The 22,740-nt window shown below is 41.5% G+C and overlaps 1 pseudogene; it reads left to right on the top strand.

Annotated features, from left to right (window-relative positions):
* Positions 1-194: 194 nt before the first annotated feature.
* LOC131193058 (uncharacterized protein K02A2.6-like) lies at positions 195-2,973 on the top strand (annotated as a pseudogene).
* The last annotated feature ends 19,767 nt before the right edge of the window (positions 2,974-22,740 follow it).

Below are 22,740 nucleotides of genomic sequence, written 5' to 3'. Positions count from 1 at the left end.
ACAGGCCTGTCGAGCACCCCAACCTTCCCGCCAAAAATTCAAACTGACCAACCAGAGCGGGAACGCGGCGGCCCGTGATTGGTCAATTCAAAAAAGGCGCGAAGTTGAATCAGACTGTCGTGAGAGTGGGTCACGCAGCAACACGCCTAGAAAAAAAAATCTTTACGAAGCCAAAGATTGAGGGGGTGCCGTGCCGATTGGAGGTGGACACAGGTTCTGCGATCACGATCATGTCCTGGGACACTCTCGTGAAAGCCTTACCCGCCATCGCAAAGCGCAAGCTGAAAACACAGAAATTAAAGGTACAAGACTACCAAGGGAATCGCATCCCTGTTCGAGGGGTAACGTCCGTCCACGTCGAGTATGGACAATACAAGAAAACTCTGCCCATCACCATAGTCGATGGGAACCTGCCAAGCTTGTTGGGACTGGACTGGTTCCGAGCATTGGGCATGGGAGTGACGGGAATCTTCAGAAACGAAGTCAACCTCAAAGACGCACTCATGAAGGAATTTGAGGACGTTTTCAGAGACTGCCTGGGCAAGTACACGGGGACCCCTATTTCGTTTAACTTAGACCCACAAGTTGCCCCTATTCGTCTAAAGGCTAGGAGGGTCCCGTTCGCCCTAAAGCCCAGGATTGACCGGGAACTGGACAAGCTAGTAAACCAGGGAATTCTAGTGCCAGTTGACCATGCTAAGTGGGAGACCCCTATAGTCACCCCAGTCAAACCGGACGGGTCGGTCCGGATTTGCGCTGACTATAAGGCAACGCTTAACAAAGCGTTGCAAAAGAGTGCTTACCCCGTCCCGGTGGTACAGCACTTACTGCACTCAATGGGGCAAGGGCAGGTTTTTGCCAAGCTAGACTTGACCCAAGCCTATCAACAGCTGCCTGTAGATAACAGCACAGCCGAAGCGCAGACAATTGTGACTCACAGAGGGGCTTTTAAGTGTACCCGGTTACAGTTTGGGGTTAGTGTGGCTCCAGGGTTATTTCAGAACCTAATGGAGCGGCTATTGCAGGGACTACCAGGGGTGGTACCATACTTTGACGATGTACTGGTATCCGCTGAGAATCTAGAGGAATTAGGAGTAAGGCTGCGAAAAGTTTTGGGCATTTTCCGGTCTGCCGGTCTCAAAGTTAAACTGAACAAATGCCAGATCGGGGTTGAATCTGTGGAATTCCTGGGCTACCGGATAGACAGGGAAGGGATTCACCCCACTGAAAGCAAGGTACGGGCCATCAGGAAGGCCCCGGTTCCAAAGAACAAAACGGAGTTACAGGCATTCTTAGGTCTGGTCAACTTCTACGCGGTATTCTTAAGAAATAAGGCAACAGTAGCCGAGCCGCTGCATAAATTACTAGCAAAGACGGCTGCATGGTCTTGGGGAAAGGCGGAAGCTAGGGCATTCAAGGGTAAAGAATCTCCTATCGAGTGATAGCCTCCTTATCCAATACAATGGCACGCTGCCATTAGTGTTAAGCTGCGATGCATCTCCCTATGGGGTGGGGGCTGTGCTCAGCCACAGGTTGCCAAATGGCACAGAAGCCCCTATTGCATATTACTCCCGAACCATGTCATCAACTGAAAGGAATTATAGCCAGCTTGATAAGGAAGCCTTGGCTATAGTCTCCGGAGTAAAGAAATTCCATGAATATGTATTTGGTCGTGATTTCGAAATCATCACGGACCATAGACCTTTGCTAGGCCTGTTGGCAGGCGACCGCCCAACGCCTGTGGCACTTTCGCCCAGACTGACCCGATGGACTATCTTCCTGGCAGCATATTCTTACAAACTACTACACCGGCCAGGGAAGGAATTAGGGCATGCAGACGCCCTGAGCAGATGCCCGTTACCAGAGACTATCGAAGACCCCACTCCGGGGACACCAGTTCTACTAATTGACTCTTTGGACTCTGGCCCAGTCACATCCAAAGAGGTGGCTCGGGCTTCAGATAAGGACATTACAATAAGGACTGTAATTGGTTGGGTACAAAGAGGTTGGCCCGCTGCGCCGGGCGAGCGTTTTAAAGAGTTTGTAAAAAAACGTGGGGAACTCTCAGCTCAAGGGGGGTGCCTGCTATGGGGGGATCGAGTGGTGATCCCGGAGAAATTGAGGGAAAAGGTATTGGGGCTCCTTCACGAAGGCCACCCAGGGATCGTGAGAATGAAGGGTCTAGCGAGAAGCTATGTGTGGTGGCCCTTAATGGACACGGAAATTGCTGAAAGGGTAGGGAAATGCCAGGCCTGCCAGGAGTCCAGACCGCTACCCCCAATGGCCCCGATTCGGGAATGGGAGAGACCCCAGGGCCCTTGGTCTAGGATCCATATCGATTTTGCCGGCCCCTTCCACGGCCAAACCTTTCTGGTAGTAGTCGATGCCTACTCCAAATGGCTGGAAATCATTCTCATGAGATCCATGACAGCCGATGCCGTGATTTCAGTCCTACGGCACCTATTTGTAACCCACGGGTTGCCCGACACTTTAGTCTCCGATAACGGCCCGCAATTCACGGCAACCCAGTTTGAGGGGTACTTGGCAGAGGAGGGCATCCGACATGTCCTCTCGGTGCCTTTCCACCCTGCGACGAACGGCCTTGCAGAACGTTTCGTTCGGAGCGCAAAGGAAGCATTGTCCAGAATCAGGCCAGGCGATTGGCAAACAAAAATCGATACATTTCTAGCAGTCCAACACAGAACCCCCTGTGTCACAACTGGCCGCAGCCCGGCCGAGCTATTAATGGGTCGGAAGCTTAGGTGCCCACTAGACCGTTTAAACCCAAACTACACACCAGACGGTTACAAAGGGGCACACGGTAAAACAAGAGGGATGGCAGTAGGCGACTTAGTGTGGGCACACAACTACAGCGAGGGCCCGACCTGGTTAGCAGGAAAAATCCTAGAGATAACAGGACCAAAATCATATCTAGTAGAGATAGAGGATGGCCGGGTATGGAAGCGCCACATAGACCAAATAAGGAAATGCATAACCGGTAAATCAGAATCAGACGAAACAGGCCCTGACTATTCAATGTTTGAATCCACAGCTGACTCAAAACCGGGGCAAACGCGGGACTTATCTGAGTTCCAGGAGGTCCAGCGACGCCAACCGGTTCCTCCTGAAAACAGCAGGGACGACTCTGCCAATAATCCAGGGCCGGATGGCCTAGAGGAGGAGCTGAGAGGAACAAACAGTCCCTCCGGTCAGCTCGACTCACTCCCAGAAAATGAATTGCGCAGGTCCGAAAGAGTCAGGAGACGCCCAGTCTACTTGCGTGATTACGTAGAAAAATAAGATGTTAATTATATGTAAATGTTGGTAAAGTGTTCTCTGGGAGGGAAGGAGTGTAATGTATCTTTAAGAGTTTGGAGGGAAAACTGAGCGGGAAAAGCACGTTGCTGATTGGACGAAGCCTCTGGCTAAACTGTATATAAAGAGAGGGTTTTCCCAGCCCGGTTTGCTGGGTTCACCATATAGTAAAGAGCTGTTGTCACTATCCTGGTCTCCTGCCTCGTTATTGCCCGAATCTAACAGTTTGACAGTGTTGAGGGAATTAACATTCGGGAAAAAACTATTCTTGTGTCTAGTTGTTCTGGTGTGCAGTGCTCTATAGTGTCATTTTGAGGGTAGGAGTTGAAACAATTTATGTCCAGGATGTGAAGGATCTGTAAATATTTTCACGGCCGTCTTCTTGATTTGTGCAGTATACAGGTCCTCAATGGAAGGCAGGTTGGTAGCAATTGTTTTTTCTGCAGTTCTAATTATTCTCTAAAGTCTGTGCCTGTCTTGTTGGGTTGCAGAACCAAAACCAGACAGTTATAGAGGTGCAAATGACAGACTCAATAATTCCTCTGTAGAACTGGATCAGCAGCTTCTTGGGCAGTTTGAGCTTTCTGAGTTGGTGCAGAAAGAACATACTTTGTTGTCCTTTTTTGATGATGTTTTTGATGTTAGTTGTCCATTTAAGATCTTGCAATATGGTAGAACCTAGAAATTTGAAGGTTTCTACCGTTGATACCGTATTTATCTGCCAATTCTGGTGTTACGTCTCCAGATAGTCTTTGTTATTTCCGCCAAGATGTCCAGGTATACCTTAGAATACATCAAAATACAGAGAGCTGCTTTTCAGTGCGCTTGTAGCAGAGAGTAGCCAGGATCAGAGGAAACATCATGGCTTCTTGGCTAAGCAGGAATCATTTGCTTGCTGTCATTCATCCTGCTTCTGGGAAACAATTGGACATGAGAGTGATGGGAATTTTTTTTGCCTTAATGCTTTCAGTTCACTGAACATGCTTATTAAGGTGACATAACTGTATCTCTCCTAAAGGCTGCAAGTTAAAGGCCAGTCTGTAGCTGTTCGATCAAATCAGGGCAGAATACTTTGCCCCCCGTGATCCAAATTGTGCGGCAGGAAAGTATTTATAAGTCAGGCAAAGTCAGTCAATCTGCCATTATAATGTACTTTAGATCACCTATCATTTCAATCTTGTTAACCATGGAAATGGGAAGAGTGAGATGTAGGAATCTGGCCCTTCCTTTAATTACTGGAAATCTCATTCAGATACATTTCTGGTTCCAGCAGAGATTGCTTATACATTTAGTTCTGTGCAGGGTTTTTTTTTTTTATCCCAACTGGGGTAGGTGCTTGCTTCATAAATTAAAATAAGAGTTTCTTAGAATCTGATTTCTACTTTCAGTAGACCATTTCAGGGCCTTCTGAGGGAGTTTCTCAATTATTGCAGTGGAGGGCAGTGTATGAAGCCAGAAAAAAAAGACACAGCAGCTTTGAGGAATTGTTAACAGCTGCTACATTTGCACCCTTGTGAACTCCAAACCATCTTTTTGAAATTGAATCTGAAGTGCTGCACAGCCTGAATATTTATTTTTATTGACATATGAAATGTTTATCTCACATTTGTATTGCTTGTTAACAATCCTGGAAATTGGGATTTTGTTATGGGGATCGAGGATTGCATGCAGAGGTCTTTTACATGCATCCACAACTGGTCATAGTCCAGGCTTGGCAAATGCCGTGCGTTGATCTGACCAATTTAAGTTATTGCTCTCATGCTGCTCCTTTTGGTCCAGTTGTTGCAATCCTGCCTTTGGGCCAGAGATTACTGTCAGGATCGCAGTAAGCGGGCATTTACCCACTTGCATCTAACCACGTCCTCACAACATTCCTGTCATCTTCCCTTGAAGTTGCTTTCATCTTAGTCCCAACCCATGAATGAGATAAGCTCAAGTGCTCCATCACTGGAGGCTTTTAAGAAGAGACTGGACAGCCACCTGTCTGAAATGGTATAGGGCAGGGGTGTCAAACTCAAGGCCCGAGGGTGCTTAGATCTGGCCCATGGGGCCACTCTGGAAATAGTGAAGGACTGGTCTACAGTGCCTCTGCCAGTGGAAAACAGAGCTCAGGAGGATCGCGGGCGGCCCTCGCAAGCTCTGTTTCCGCTGACAGAGGGTTGCAGGAGGCCATCGCAGCTGAAACCGGAGCTTTGGAGCCCGTTTTCGCTGGCAGAGCAGTCGGACCACCATAGGTGCTCCCAACACGAAGGACATCGAGCTGACCATTCGCACCCTGGATGTGCCCATCACGCCCCCCCCCAAAGTCAAACACAACCTTGCGGCCGTCAATGAAATCATTGATGCGCTCCTCAATGAAATCGAGTTTGACACCCCTGGTATAGGGTCTTTTGCTTGAGCAGTCGGTTGGACTAGAAGACCTCCAAGGTCCCTTCCAGCTCTGTTTTGACTGTGATTGATTACAACTTTACTGTTGTTAAAGTAGTATCCCTACCACCCCTTGCAATGGCTCTTTCAAGAATTATAAAATACGATAGGCTTTGTTTTTCTTTCTGTTTGCAGCACAGACAAGTGGCCCCTGATGGAGAGGATCTTCTTGTTACTTACTATCCACTTGAGACTGAGGCAATCACACTATCTCCCCTTTGTCCCCAAGCAGCTCTTTTATCACCATTCTGTTCCCATCCCCAAGAGCTGAGTACAGCTAGCAGCATCCACAGCTTCCCGCCACTTTCCTCAAAATGGCCAAAAGTAGCATTGTGGGGTCATGGTGCAAACTCTCTCACTTTCTGATGTAGAAAAAGGGCGAGTCATGAATTGTAACTATTGGAATGTTCCCTTCCATCATCCAAATCGCTTTACGGGTTAACATTACCTGATAATGACTTTAGAGTTTAACCAATTTAGAGTCACCTTATAGGGGAGATAGGCGGCCTAACAAATTAAACAAATAAACAAATAAATAACACTAATCATAAATAATAATCCAATTTGTTTGATTTTAAAAGAGATGATTATAGAGCTTTGCTTTCTGAATTGCTGGGGAAATCTGTTTGGGGGACACTGCAGTCAAAAGTGAAAGTTTGTTCTTTTGTCCCTGTGTAAATGAAGTTCTCCTGTAAGATTCTGAAGAAGAAATGTCTTCACGTGCCATCTGAAAATGTTGCTGCTAGCAGGCTGATCATACTCTGAACTACTTAGCTTAGTGGGGGGTTTTTTTCCTTCTTCCTAGCATTTTCCCACAAGTGAAAAGTCCGCTTTTTAGGTGGGAGTGGAAATTTTTAAAAGGGCATTGAAACTTTTGACAAGGCCATTTGCACCTTGCGTGCAAAGCAGCTTCCCTGATGCCAGGCTAGCAAAGGTGTAAATGAATTTCTTTTGGACTGTTCATCACATTGAGACCATCTGATATATAACTTCATAACAGATGGGAAGGAGCTGTTTGCTGCTTTGCCAGCCAGTAAAAGCTTTTGAGCATTTTTCCAAAAACTCAGAATAGATTAATGTATATTGGATCTCACATATAGAAAAACAAGAAGGGAGGGGAGGGGAGAGGAGAGGAGAGGAGGGGAGGGGAGGGAAGGGAAGGGAAGGGAAGGGAAGGGAAGGGAAGAGTGCTGAGTTGGCCATGGTAAGTTGGATGTGGTGAGTTGGCTGTGCCGAGTTGTCCAAGATCCAAGACTGTGTGCTTCATCCCAGGAGAACATCATTCTTAGCTATAGGGGGAAATTAATTGTTTCACAGTTACTTAGGACCAGAAGGGGGCTTCCCCCCCCCAACCACATCCAGTAGAAGTCTTTCTGATTATATTCACAGTAGCTGAAGCATGACTAGAACAAGAAAAAAAAAAGCTTTCCCCCCCCCAATAGCTAGAATAAACTTGCTGTCTTGGAAGTTGCATTTAGGAAGTTCCATTTATTAGTTTTTTTATAATTATTTGTATTTTGATATAAACCTTGTTTGGCTTTGAATCCCATAATTGTTATGAATGTGTGCGTGTGTGTGTGTGTATACATTTATAAATGACCTTTTATTATAACTAATGCAGCAGTGCATTGTAACATTTATACATTTTACTGTGTCAGCTGATCTTAATGTGTGAATCCAGTTTGAAAAATATGTCTTCCTATGAAGTCTTTTTACTAAAATCATGTATTAAAATTATTTGAGACATGCATCTGATTTTTAACTTTTTGTTGCAAGCACCAGTCTTGACTCTTTCTCTGTTATTAACCACCATGTGTCAGGCCTAAGCCAAACATGACACAGTGAGATTCAGTCAAATCCACTCCTTTATTGCTTACACCTAATAGACAGAATCTTGACAGACTAAAGATATAAACTTCTAATAGATATACCCTGGGAGATTACAGGATGTGGGCTACCTGAACCATTTCCACTCTCCCCGATTCAGTTTAGGACTGTGCAGTTTTTTGTGTCGAGCCCATCTCGTGAATCTGCTGTCTTTTCCCTGGAAAGCCATGATGCTCTTCCCAAAATTCCCCCTCCTTTTCCAAGTGCACATTCCATCACATCGTGAAAATACAGTTTTCCATACTAATATCAATTAAAAGTCTATGACAGTTAAACATGAATGGAAGGCATAGTCTTTGGGATCACCATCTAGTTTTATTGATTCTGTTGCAAATTGTGCATTTATTCCCCCCCTTTTTTTGAATGTAATATCATTGGAAGATTTCTGCCCAACCATGGGATGGTAATTGTTTCTACACTAGCTAATTTATATATAAAGAGATTTGAGTATTCTTATGTACTACACAAAGAAAATCTCTTTTGAATACCATGGAATACAAAAGATATCTAGATGCTACGTTTATAGAGTAGTAGAATTCAGAAAGGCTACTTTTGTAGAATAGTAGAATTCAGGAAAGCTCTTGAGTACTCTGAACTTCAAACAATTCAATTCTGCCTTTATATACCATGATAAAATACTACATTATTTAGTTGCTGAAGCTTCTGCAGCGAACAACCAACTGAGCATGGAAGTGTGCAGAAAAAAGGCAGCTGTTAATTCTTTAATAGAATAGCTGTCATCCATACTACTTAGGAAAAAAAATCCATTCTCTCAAATGAATACTTTTTGGAGGAATTACAGCATTTTAAAATGCAATTACTAAACAAGCTGATATTTTTGAAGACCCATTGCCACTATAGTGGTTAACTAGATAACCCATGACCCATTAGGTCACCTGTTCAGATATATTCGTTTACTAAATAGAGAAATAGAAAGGACAGAAAAAGCAATGAGAGCAGAAGTTATTTCTAATTACCTGTTGGATTCTCCACTAGTGTTGCTTGAGGAAAGCTCACAGGATACACCAGAAATCTCAGCTCCTTGGCTGATCCCTGGAACTACCTGCTACTTTGTGAGGGAAGTGGGGAAAGGCAGTTGTGGGCTGTAAGGAAAACTGCATCTGTCCTGGATTGTCCCCAAGGATTGGATTGTCTCCAGAGAGCAAGAGGGCTCACCTGCTAACTGCCGACTCCCCCTAGTCAACCTTAACTCAGCACCAGGCGTCCAAGTCACTCTTTTATCTTTTCCTTGCTGCCAACCACTGTTTGGTTGTTCCAAATGGGCAACCAATATCTGTTTTGTTTTGCTGCCAGCTGATTGGATGCCACAGTGGGAGCAGGAATGACTTCTGACCTGCTGGCTTCCCCACTGACTTTGCTTGTGGGAAGCTGGCAAAGAGCTTCAGAAATCACTGAACCGCTGAGGGGAGGGTGAACAAAGAAAACCATGGATTGTGAGGAAAATTGCATCCCAACCTGTCATGTCCACAAGGGTCCTCTCCCTCCAGGAAAGAAGAGAGCTCATCCACCAACTGTCACTTTGCTGGGGAAAGATCCTCCCCATTGACTTTTGGGAAGCTGGCAGGGTGTAGCATAAATCGCTCTTCTTTTTCCTCCTTGGCTGACCCATGGAATTGGCTGCCATTTTCTTGAAGGAAGGGGAACAAAGGGAGCAGTAGATCATGAGGAAAACTATATCCCTGCTCCCCCCATCCTGGCGTGTCCCCAAGGCTCCCCTTCCTGCAGAAGGGGAGTATCTATTATATGAAGTATATATTATCTCCTCTATGTTTTGCACTGTCCTTTGTTTTTTCCGCTTTGGAGTGTCTTACTTCCCCTTTTTATGGTACTGCCTCTTTGACAGGCGTCACTTTTGCCAATAGACAACTTTTAGTCCCTTCCCCAGCAAGTCTTGTTACGCTGCTTCATTGTGGGGAGAGGAGGTTCTTCCTGGGAAAAATCAGCAAAGGACACCAGAACTGTAAAACGAGAGTATCTACTTCTAGCAGGGTTATCAGTAAATTGAAATAGACTGGATTTGGCACTTTCAATCAGAAGATCATATTGTTTACTACTGAGAACATGAAACGCAAACAAGAAACAATGTTGCTTTCATAGTCAGGAAGGATATCGTAATGACAGCACTTGAGTACAATGCAGTAAATGACAGAATAACATCAATCAGACTTTGTGGACAACTCTTTTCTATTACGGTTATCCAAGTTTATGCTCCAATCACCGATGCAAAGGAAGAGGAATTTTATGGTTAAATTCAATCTGAAATTGACAGACCATACAATCAAGATGGGTTGCTTATGGCTGGAGGCTGGAATGCCAAAGCTGGAAAAACTAAGGAGGAAAATATAGTTGGCTGTACAGACTTGAAAACAGAATTGAAGCATAATATTACTTTCATCCAAACCAGTGATTCCTTCAATGCTAACACAGTCTTCAAACAACCAAAATTATGCCTGTGTACATAGACGTCACCAGATGGTGCACATAAAAGTCAAATTAACATATTTTTGGTACAAGAAATTCAAAGAACTCACTTATGCCAGCAAAGACACGGCCAGGAGCCCACTGTGAAATAGATAACAAAGTGTCATGGGCACATTCCAACTTAAGCTAAAACAGAAGAACAAATACAACCAGGTTTCTACAATAGAATCTTGAATATATACCCACCATTTTCAAAAGAGCATCAGGAATCTCTTTGATATTCTGAATTTCATTGATAGGGACTGAGAAGAAATGTGGACTGAAAACAGAGTTGTTGTAAAGGATGAATTTGAAAAGAGACTGCCAAAGACCCAGAAACAGAAGAAGCCAAAAGAGATGCCTACTGTACATTAGACAGTGAAATTTGCCAAAAAGGACAAAGATTCAGGAAGAAAGAACTTCAGAGAGTCGTTAGAAGAGTCAAGAAACAGTATTACAATGACATCTGTAAAGACATCAAGTGGAAACAGTGACAGAAATATATGAAGTTTTCCCAATAATCTCTGAACTCAGAAGGAGGTTCATATTGATATGTGAAAGGATGCCAATGGACAGACTGCAACTCATTCCAAGATTTTTAAAAAATGGAATATACTAAAATTCTACACAGTAGGGATGTCAGTATCCAATACCTTAAATATATTCACTATTTGCAAGAATATTTAGTAGTGGAAGATGAAGTTGAATCAGCACTGCAATCACTATCAAGTTGGAAAGCTATAGAAATTGATGTAACACCTAGAAATAGGAAAAGCAACAGAAGAATAAGAATAAGAGTTCTAACCAAACTATCCCGATGAAAACTAGCCAACGGAGTGGAAGAGGCCAATCTACATGCAAATACCAAGTATATGCAAACTATCATAAAAAAACTTTAATTCCACATGCTAGAAAAATAACCAAGCAATGCAGATTAAAGCCCTATATGAAAAGGGAAACACCAGATATTGAAGTTACTTTTACAAGGAACAAGAGATATTATTGCTGAAGCAGGCTGGATAATTGAGAAAGCCAAAAAAAAAAAATACTAAAAAAAGTCAGTATGTGCATTATGGATTATAGAAAGGCCTTTGATCATGTCAACTATGTCATGTTGTAGAATCTCTTTAGGAAAATGGGAATTCCAGAATATCTCATCCTCATGTGAAATTTAAATACAAGTTACGAAGCCACACTTTGGGATGGAAAAAGGAGAAACGACCAGTCCATGGTCAGAAACAATAAGAGAAGCCAGAAGCCTGTATAGCATTGGTGAAATGCAGCTGGTTCTATCCAGCTCGGGCGAACTGGTAACGCCGGTGGCAGGAAGCTCCGCCCACCCGCCTGGATGTCATCACATCCGTTTTTGACCCTGCACATGTGTGGAGGAGGCGTGCACGAGTGTAGTGAGCACGCGTGCATGCTCATATTTGCGAACCGGTAGCGAAGGTAAGTGGATTTCACCCCTGTACTCCCCCTATTTATTCAACCTGCATGCTGAATATATATTGAGAGAAACTGGATTGGAAGATGAGCATGGTTTGAAAATTGGAAGAAGGCACATCAATAACATGCTCTATGTACTGAAGATGACACTAATCTGATTGGTGAAAATGCAAATGATCTGCAATCTCTAGTAATGAAAGTCAAGGAGCCAGTGGGGGGAAAATGGCACTAAGATTGAATATAAATATAAAGGAGGCCATACTAATAACAACAGATTCAGCAATCAGCCTCAGAACTGACAGTAAAGATACTAAAGTGGTGGATAGCTTCTGCCTTTTAGGGTCAATTATCAACAATAAAGGAATCAGCAGTCAAGAAATACACCAGAGACTAGCACTTCTTAGAACAGTAGTGAAAGCTTTGGAAAAGATATTCAGATATTGTTACTGTGTCTGTCTATACTGCAGAGACTAGAATTGTTCAAGCAATGATTTTCCCTGTAAGACTCTGTAGAAGGAAAACCTGGAGTTCAAAGAAGCAGAATAGAAATAGTAGTGATACTCTCAAACTCCGGTGCTGTGAGATTACCGTGGATAAGCCAAGAAAACAAACAAATGTATCATGCATCAATCAATTCAGCCTTCTCACTTGAAGCACAAATGACCAGGCCCAAATTATCATATTTTGGATACATTAAGCAAATGTCCGCCACCCCTGATGTCCACCCATTCCCCCGTGATGCTGGGAAAGCTGGAAGTAAAATAAATAAATAAAGGAAAGATCAATAGCAAGGTGAATGGATATGATTGCAGTGTCAAAGGGTATACCTGAAGAATCAGACTGGGGATAGATCATCCCGCAGAAGTCTAATTATGTGGAACACTAAAAATTAACACTGACCTGATGGTATATAATCTTCCATTTGGCAAGTGATCATAGGATTAGGGAGGCAGTTCCTAGTAGTACAGTAGTACCCTTTTGAATTTTTACTATTTCTGCATAAATATGACCTTAAAACATGATATCTTCTCCACACAAGTCCTAAAACGGGACAAAGAGAACCAAATTAAACAAATGAATAAAAACATTATATTCCATTTATTTATTGAGGAATATTATCTATAGGTAAAATACATGTGTATATTGTTGTAAATTGTCACATTTTCTGAGCCCTTAGAACTAACACCAACCCGAGATTATAATTTCTTTATTTGTAGGTTGTTTATGCAACGGAATAAATCAATGTCCTAGCAAACTGATGTATCAATATTATTTCAGTCTGATTGATGAACAGACCTTTTGACACTACATGGGAAAAAATACTAGGCCAATTAGAACATGTATTAACAAATGCAAAAACTGAACCAGAAGACAGAATACAAGGTCCTAGGTGGTTAAATGTTTTCAAAAATATGAGCCCCATAAAAATCCAATGTTCTTCTGGTTTACTGAAATACAAAATTCTGTTGGATTACAAATTGTAAATAATAACCCTCTGGACTTATATTAGAATATTGATTAGACTACAACCACTTAAGATGCTTTCAGATTCAAGTTCGGGCCGTGGTGGCTCAAGGCTATAAGAAGCCTGTTATTAAAACCAGCTGCCTGCAATTACTGCAGGTTCAAGCCCCACCAGGTCCAAGGTTGACTCAGCCTTCCATCCTTTATAAGGTAGGTAAAATGAGGACCCAGATTGTTGGGGGGGCAATAAGTTGACTTTGTAAATATACAAATAGAATGAGACTATTGCCTTACACACTGTAAGCCGCCCTGAGTCTTCGGAGAAGGGCGGGATATAAATGTAAACAAAACAAAAAAAAAGTTCATTCTTGATTTTTGTTTTTAATACTTGAGGGTGCTCTTTGACAGTTGATCAGTGATATGCATTTTCCATTTTGGCAGAGACATATTTTAGGTTTTGGCTTTGCAATTTCTAGAAGAGACATTTTCTCCTGATACCCTTTTTCTAGCTGCCCAGAGGATGAAAGGACATCTTGAGCAAGGGCTTTCAAAATATGTCTTTGCTGTTATCTTGACTTGGACTAAGAGTGGACATGTGTCATGATATTACAAGACAGTGTTCTGTTTCAATGTCTTCACTGTTTTAATAGCTGTTCAATATAAGCCTGTTTCTAAAGAAAGAAGAAAAAAAGAAGAAGAAAACAGGTCATTCAGTTGTTGCATCAGTAGTTTACATCACAATAGGAGCCTGAGTAGGCCTACAGTTCATCTTGTCTCTATCTTCCTTACTGACTCCCATTTTGGTAATTTACTTATTTATTTAAATCTGACTCCAGAACAACTCTGAGTGGTTTACATCTCTTTCCCCCACCTCTCCCTCCCTGCCTCCCTTTCTCTCTGTCACACACACACACACACATACATCATATTTATCATCTATCTATCTACCTATACTATAGGTCTATACTATACTATAGGTCTATACTATAGGCCACCCAACCAAACAGAGGAAGTAGATGAACTTTTTGCTAGTCAGCTAACTAAGGTATGTAGGAAGCACATCACAGTAGTAATGGGGGATTTTAACTACCCTGACATCAGCTGGGAAACAAACTCTGCACCAAGTGGAAGATCCAACAGGTTCCTAACAAACCTAGCAGACAACTTTGTTTCCCAAAAAATAGAGAAGGCGACAAGGGGATCAGCCATATTGGACTTAATTCTCACTAACAGAGATGAAATGATAGAAGGTGTTGAAGCTACAGGAACCTTGGGGGCAAGTGACCACGCAATATTGGAATTCAACATTAAGCAAATACAAGTAGTAGAACAAAGTCAAACTAGAGTCTTGGACTTTAAGAGAGCTAATTTCAATAAACTTAGAGAGATCTTGAGAAGGATTCAATGGATGAGAATCCTCAGGGGAAAACAACTCAAGAAGCTTGGGAAATTTTGAAAAGTGAGATTATAAAAGCACAGTCTAACACAATACCAATGAAGAAGAAAATAGTAGATCACAAAAGAAACCAGCATGGATGCATAAAGAACTATCTGACAAATTGAAAGACAAAAGGACAAATATAAAAAGTGGAAAGAGGGGCAAATAACTAAGGCAGAATATCAGCAACAGCCCGAGCCTGTAAAGATGAAGTGAGGAAAGCTAAGGCTCACAATGAACAAAGGCTAGCGACAAAAGTAAAAATAATAAAAAGCTTCTTCCAACATGTTAAAAACAAGAAAAAGTCAAGGAAACAATTGGCCCATTGCTGGGAGAAAGTGGCAAGAAGATGACAAGCAACAGGGAGAAAGCAGATCTACTTAACTCATATTTTGCATCTGTCTTTACACAAAAGGAAAAACAATCCAACCTATCAAAACAGCACTACAAAAACAGATTAGAAACACAAGTTAAAATAGGGAAGAAAATGGTAAGTGAACACCTGTCTACCCTAGACGAGTTCAAATCACCAGGACCGGATGGATTACACCCCAAGGTTCTGAAGGAACTGGCAGACGTGATCTCAGAACCACTGAACTATATCTTTCAAAGATCCTGGAGCACAGGGAGCTGCCAGAGGACTGGAAAAGAGCTGATGTAGTTCCCATCTTCAAAAAGGAAAAACAGATCCAGGAAACTACAGACCTATCAGTCTGACCTCAATACCGGGAAGATTCTGGAAAAGATAATCAAGCAACGAATCACCGAACACCTAGAAGCAAACAAAGTAATAACCAAAAGCCAACATGGGTTTGTCAAAACAGATCATGCCAGACTAATCTTATCGCATTCTTTGACAAAATGACAAAATTAGTAGACCAGAGGAATGCTGTTGATATAATTTACTTGGACTTCAGTAAAGCATTTGATAAAGTAGACCATAACCTACTACTAGATAAAGTAGAAAATGTGGGTTAGACAGCACCACCACCAGATGGATTCGTAACTGGCTGACCAACCGCACTCAACGTGTAGTCCTCAACGGAACTACATCCACATGGAGGGAAGTATGCAGTGGAGTACCCCAAGGCTCTGTTTTAGGCCCAGTACTCTTCAACATCTTCATCAATGACTTGGACGAGGGGATAGGTGGGGAACTCATCAAATTTGCAGATGACACCAAGCTGGCAGGAATAGCCAACACTCCAGAAGATAGGCTCAAGTTACAGAAAGATCTTGTCAGACTTGAACATTGGGCGCTATCTAACAAAATGAAATTCAACAGTGTAAAAAGTAAGGTTCTACATTTAGGCCAAAAACAAAATGCACCAGTACCGTATATGTGGTACCTTGCTCAATAGTAGTACCTGTGAGAGGGATCTTGGAGTCCTAGTGGATAACCATCTAGATATGAGCCAGCAGTGTGCAGCAGCTGTTAAAAAAGCCAACACAGTTCTGGGCTGCATAAACAGAGGGATAGAATCAAGATCACGTGAAGTGCTAGTACCACTTTATAATGCCTTGGTAAGGCCACACTTGGAATATTGCATCCAGTTTTGGTCGCCACGATGTAAAAAAGATGTTGAGACTCTAGAAAGAGTGCAGAGAAGAGCAACAAAGATGATTAGGGACTGGAGGATAAAACATATGAAGAACGGTTGCAGGAACTGGGTATGTCTAGTTTAACAAAAAGAAGGACTAGGGGAGACATGATAGCAGTGTTCCAATATCTCAGGGGCTGCCACAGAGAAGTGGGAGTTGGGCTGTTCTCCAGAGCACCTGAGGGTAGAACAAGAAGCAATGGGTGGAAACTGATCAAGGAAAGAAGCAACTTAGAACTAAGGAGAAATTTCCTGACAGTTAGAACAATTAATAAGTGGAACGACTTGCCTTCAGAAGTTGTGAATGCTCCAACACTGGAAATTTTTAAGAAAATGTTGGATAACCATCTGACTGAGATGGTGTAGGGTTTCCTGCCTGGGCAGGGGGTTGGACTAGAAGGCCTCCAAGGTCCCTTCCAACTCTGATGTTATGTTATGTTACCTACCTATCTATCTATCTATCTATCTATCTATCTATCTATCTATCTATCTATCTATCTATCTATCTATCATTGAGTGGGTTGCTCCTGGTTCGCTCCAGTTCTGGAGAGCCGGTAGTAAAAATCTGCTGGCGTTCGGAGAACCGGTAGTAATGGCTGGCTGGCCACGCCCTCAAACCAGTTCCCTGATAATCAGAGGTTTTTTGTTTTTTTTTTTACTTTTAAAAGAATCTTTTCTTCAGCCAAAAAAAGGCTTTTAAAAGTAAAAAAAAAACCCTCTGATGATCGCGCGGCTGAGCAGGGATCATCAGAACCCTTTAAAAGTTTTTCTTTAACAACCTCTTCGGCCGAAGAAGTTGTTAAAACAAAAGGTTTTAAAAGGCTCCTCTGGCGATCCCAGCTGAGTTCCTCATCACCAGACCCTTAAAAAACATGTTTTCTACAAGCTGAAGAGGTTTTAAGAGGTTCTGGGCTGCGATGAAGCACTTACCTTATTACTGCTCCTTTCCGGCTGGTAAAGCCATGCTTTACATCATTTGCATCAGCTAGCAACTTAATCTGCCTGCCTGAAATCCATCTCCTCAGTCAGCAACTTAATCTGCCTGATTTGCTGGCTGAGGAATTCTGGGAATTGAAGTCCACAAACCTTAAAGTTACTAAGGTTGGAGACCCCTGATCTAAAAAGTATAAATAAAATAAAATAATAAAATAAAATATTTGTGCAGCTTTCTGAGATTTGGTGTGTTTCTGTAGTGTTTCACTCTAACTACACAAATACACAAAATTTCACAAAGCTGTATGTGGTATTTTGTGTGTGTGTGTGTGTGTGAGAGAGAGAGAGAGAGAGAGTCAGTTGTGTTGTGTTGTGTGTGTGTAAAGTGTGAAAGTTGGTTTTTGAGCTTTTTGTAGCTGTGTGAGGTTCCTGCTGTTTCAGGGGCCATTTTGGGTGAAGTGCAGCTGCTTTTACATTGTGTGTGAGTCAGTTGTGTTGTGTTGTGTGTGTGTGTCCCTTCACAAGGACTTGGAGGCAGCTCCTCTGAGGAAAAGAGGAGGCGGCAAAGCTCTGGCTGTCCCCCAGGAGAAATCACCCTGTCTCTGCAGAATTGGTCATGTGGCTGAGTGGGCGTGGCCAACTTGATGTCACTGATAGCAAGGTGCAGCCCCACCTTGCCCTGAGTGACTTCAAGTTGGCCACACCCACTCAGTCACGTGACCACCAAGCCACACCCACCAAATAAGCCACACTGACAGAACTGGTAGTAAAAATTTTTGGAACCCACCCTTCTATCTATCTATCTATCTATCTATCTATCTATCTATCTATCTATCCGTCTATCATCTATCTATCTATCTATCTATCTATCTATCTATCTATCTATCTATCTATCTATCATCTATCTAAAAAATATACAACCAACCAGAATCACAACAGGAGGAGCACCATAATCACTCTAACCCCCAAGGTCTAGGAAAGGCAACCAGTTCTTCAATGTTTGCAGAACAACATGAATGGCTGCTTTACTAACAGCAGCAGATGATAGTGCTTTCCTAAACAGAGAGGCTTAAAGGCCTAAGAATATCTACAGTAGTTTATTATAATTCCCCTTCTGACCCTTATATTTGTATGCTGCTACTATCATATGAGAATACAGTCTTCAACCTGTGTGGTGTGTTCCCTCCCTCCCACTTTTCCCCCACCAAGAAAAAAGGCCTCAGTGGGATATTTTCCTGTAGACAGACAAACAAACAAATAAGCAAGCAAGCAAGCAGTCCCTATTTGGGTATCAACTGTCCTTAATGTTTTTTTTTTACTGGGTTCTTTTTGATATAGCCAAGGGACAATAGTGGAAATGCCAAAGGAGGAAAGAATGGATCCCAGCAATCCTAAAGTCATGAGCATGCATTATATTCAGCCAGTGTAAGTAAACACCATGTTATTTTTTAAAAACTATCTTTTTTGTCTCCCTCATACCCCGTAGATTAAGAAATATATCATGCAAATTTATGTTAGGTAGTCTGTTAAGATTTTCAATATGTTAACTGTGCATGACCATTGTGATGAATGAACTATGTATTGGCATATTAATGTACATGAGACCTACTCAAAACAAGCCTGGAAGACATTTGCTCAAAAAAAGAATGATAGATAAATACTAGCTAGCTAGACAACTAAAGGCAGATTCCATACAACAGGTAAAAAAATGCCAGAATGAAGAGTTTGCAGACACACAAATTATAGTCCCCAGAACAACAGAAAATCCCTGTGTGAAGTGAATGAGACAATAGGACTTGCTGAAAAAGTATCAACAGATATACTAAAACTGTCAGTCGGACAGTTTAATACCTTTAATACCTTGGGGGAAGATATTAAAAAGCATGGAAATTATAGACCTTTGGATCTATCAAATAGAAGGCGGTACCAGGTATGGTGGACATCCTGCCCTGATACTTTCTAACTCAGATTTCTTACTCAGATCTAGCCTGGTCAATCCAGTTTTGAGTTTGTGATGGTATGAATCAGTGGAGGTTTCAATTCAGAAAGGAAACAAGTTATGGCCTAAACCTCAACAGTTTCTTTGTTGGGGTCTCTGGAAAAAAGGTTACATAATTATGGAGATGCTTTCTGGCCCTCAGAGTGACAGAAACGGTATTTGGAGGGGGAAGTAGCTTCTCGAATGGACAAAAAAATCTTGCACCTTTTTTCTCCTCTGTAAAGGATAAAGAATAGAATAGAATAGAATAGAATTTTTATTGGCCAAGTTTGATTGGACACACAAGGAATTTGTCTTGGTGCATATGCTCTCAGTGTACATAAAAGAAAAGATACGTTCATCAAGGTACAACATTTACAACACAATTGATGGTCAATATATCAATATAAATCATAAGGATTGCCAGCAACAAGTTATAGTCATACAGTCATAAATGGAAAGAGATTGGTGATGGGAACTATGAGAAGATTAATAGTAGTGCAGATTCAGTAAATAGTTTGACAGTGTTGATGGAATTATTTGTTTAGCAGAGTGATGGCCTTCGGGAAAAAACTGTTCTTGTGTCTAGTTGTTCTGGTGTGCAGTGCTCTATAGCGTCGTTTTGAGGGTAGTAGTTGAAACAGTTTATGTCCAGGATGCGAGGGGTCTGTAAATATTTTCATGGCCCTCTTCTTGATTCGTGCAGTATACAGGTCCTCAATGGAAGGCACGTTGGTAGCAATTATTTTTTCTGCAGTTCTAATTATCCTCTGAAGTTTGTGTTTTTCTTGTTGGGTTGCAGAACCGAACCAGACAGTTATAGAGGTGCAAATGACAGACTCAATAATTCCTCTATAGAACTAAATCAGTAGGCACAAGTAGCAGGTTAAGATTTCATTGGTGTAGTTACTTCCTTTATGTCTCAACTTAAAGAAATGGGGTGCATCCAAAACCAGTGAATAATGGGATAGCATGCAGATATAATACAATATATCTTACAATACTAGACAACACAGTATCAACAGTAGAGACCTTCAAATTCTAGGTTCTATCATATCTCAAGACCTAAAATGGACACCTAACATCAAAAACATCATCAGAAAAGTAAACAAAGAATGTTCTTTCTGCACCAGCTCAAGAAGCTCAAACTGCCCAAGCAGCTGCTGATTCAGTTCTACAGAGGAATTATTGAGTCTGTCATCTGCACCTTTATAACTGTCTGGTTTAGTTCTGCAACCCAACAAGATAGACACAGACTTCAGAGGATAATTAGAACTGCAGAAACTGCAGAAACTACTACCAACCTGCACGAGTCAAAAAGAGGGCTGTGAAAATATTTTTTCAACTCCTACCCTCAAAATGACACTATAGAGCACTGCACACCAAGACAACTAGATACAAGAACAGTTTTTTCCCGAACGCCATCACTCTACCAAACAAACAATTCCCTCAACACTGTCAAACTATTCACATTAAGCTGCATTACTCTTGCTATTGGTCTTCTCATTGTTTCTGTCGCCCATCTTCTCCCACTTGTGACTGTATGACTGTAACTTTGTTGCTTGTATCCTTGCAATTTATATTGATATTGATTGTTTCCTAATATTATTTGATATCTTATTGTAGCATATGACTGTCACTGGGTGTTGTGCCTTGTGATTCTTGACCAGTGTATCTTGTCTTTTTATATACACTGAGAGCATATGCACCAAAGACAAATTCCTTGTGTGTCCAATCACACTTGGCCAATAAAGAATTCTATTCTATTCTGTTTTGTTCTGCTCGGCTCTGCTCTGCTCTGCTCTGCTCTGCTCTGCTCTATTCTATTCTATTCTATTCTATTCTATTCTATTCTATTCTATTCTATTCTAGTCTATTCTATTCAATTCAATTCAATTCAATTCAATTCAATTCTATATAGATTGGCTGCAATATATATATGAGATATCCTATAAACAGTCACAGATCATGAGTGGCAAAGTTAGTTGCAATACAAATAGGATATATCCCGATGCATGAACAATTGTAGACTCTGAGTCAGCAGGATATGGAGAACTGTGGAGAACACAGTTCTACAAAATGCCATAGAAATCTAAAGACAGTATGGAAGTCCTTGACTTACAACCATTCATTCAACGACCAATCAAAATTACAATGAAGCTGAAAAAAATGGAATTTGGTGCTTGATTTGCAGGATGTCCATTTACTTTCACAATTATTCAAATATCATCTATACCAATGCCAGATGCTGAAGGATTGTTTGATGAACTCTATGGAAAATACAACAGATCAAACATCAAAGAAGGATGTTCTAATAATTTCTGACAATTTTCATGTAAAAGTTGAAGAGGAAGTTGCATTGGAAATGGTTTGAAAGTTTGTAATAACAATGTACAGTACAATAGGACAATGACTAATAGACTTAGATACAGAAAATGGGGTTATGTGTCACTAGCCTATTATTTGAACAGCACAAAAGATGGTTCTACATTTGGATATCTTCAGATGAATCACACTAAAATCAAATAGATTACATCTTGTGTAGCAAACAAATGGAAAATCTCTATGGTGAATTGCAAAAGACTGCTGGGTGCTGACTAGGGATCATCAACTACCAATCATAGAAATACATATCAGTTTAAAAAAGACCAGAAAAGATCAAATTCCAATTAGACATAATTAGAACCCATTTCAGAAGACTTGAGATTAGAAATAGATTCAGAGACCTGAACCTGCAGATCAAAGACCTGAGGAATTGTTGGAAGAAGTTACAACAAAGTTAGAGTGAAGAAGAGGAAGAAGCTGGAAAGCACATAACAAGAGCCAGAAGGAAATGAAGACCACACTGGCTATTAAATAAACTGACTGACTGACTGACTGACTGACTGACTGACTGATTGATTATGTGCCATCCAATCAGTTTCACCTCTGTATCAATCACATAGTTTTTCTCCATGATAATCTATCTCTAAGATCTTTCAGGTTTTCCAATGGAGCACCTATTACCAAAAACAAGGCCATAGAAATATTTATATAAAGATGACTGGCAAAAGCTGGAGGAAACCTTGGAAAAACTCGAGAACTTAGTGCAAACTTCCAACAAAGGCAAGAAAAGCTGAGATATATCTGAATCCAGAGTGCAGACAAACGGAGAAAAATAACAGAATGGGAAGAATTAGGGATCTAATTTAAGAAAATAAAAGCAATCACAGGAATATTCCAATCATGTGTCAGTGTCATAAGGAAAAAACACGGGGGGGAAAGTCAATGTGAGAAAAGAAAAAGATAAAGAATACCAGAAAACCTGTATAAGAAGATCTGTTCAGATGACATTGTATTCAAGAAGGAAAAAAATGGGAAGAAGAACCAATGATGTTTGAGAAGGACATTAGAGAGCTATAAAACAACTGGCAAATCAGAAAGCCCTGGGAGTGAATAAATTCCTGCCAGTACTATTAAAGGAGGATGGCAGGGAAATAGTAAAGGTTATGATGGGCCTCTGACAACAAATACAGGAAAAAGCAGCATAGTCTAAAGATAGGTCAAGATTTATATCTCAGTGTTTAAAAAGAGAAATTTAAATGAATGTTCTATTTATAGGACACTAGCCTTAATACCATATGCAGGCAAAATATGGTTGTGTTGTGTCTCATCCGATCTCACCACAGCCGGGGCCTTCTTATCTACTTCCGAACACGGAGGAATGTCCTAATATGCCTCCTGGCCCCAGCCCTGGCTCCATGCCCAGACAGGCTGAAGAGGAGGAAGTA

The sequence above is a fragment of the Ahaetulla prasina genome, chromosome 2 (genome assembly GCF_028640845.1).
Source record: "Ahaetulla prasina isolate Xishuangbanna chromosome 2, ASM2864084v1, whole genome shotgun sequence".
Classification (NCBI taxonomy): domain Eukaryota; kingdom Metazoa; phylum Chordata; class Lepidosauria; order Squamata; family Colubridae; genus Ahaetulla; species Ahaetulla prasina.
Note: the sequence above shows the minus strand (reverse complement) of the source record. Positions and strands in the feature narration are given on the sequence as shown.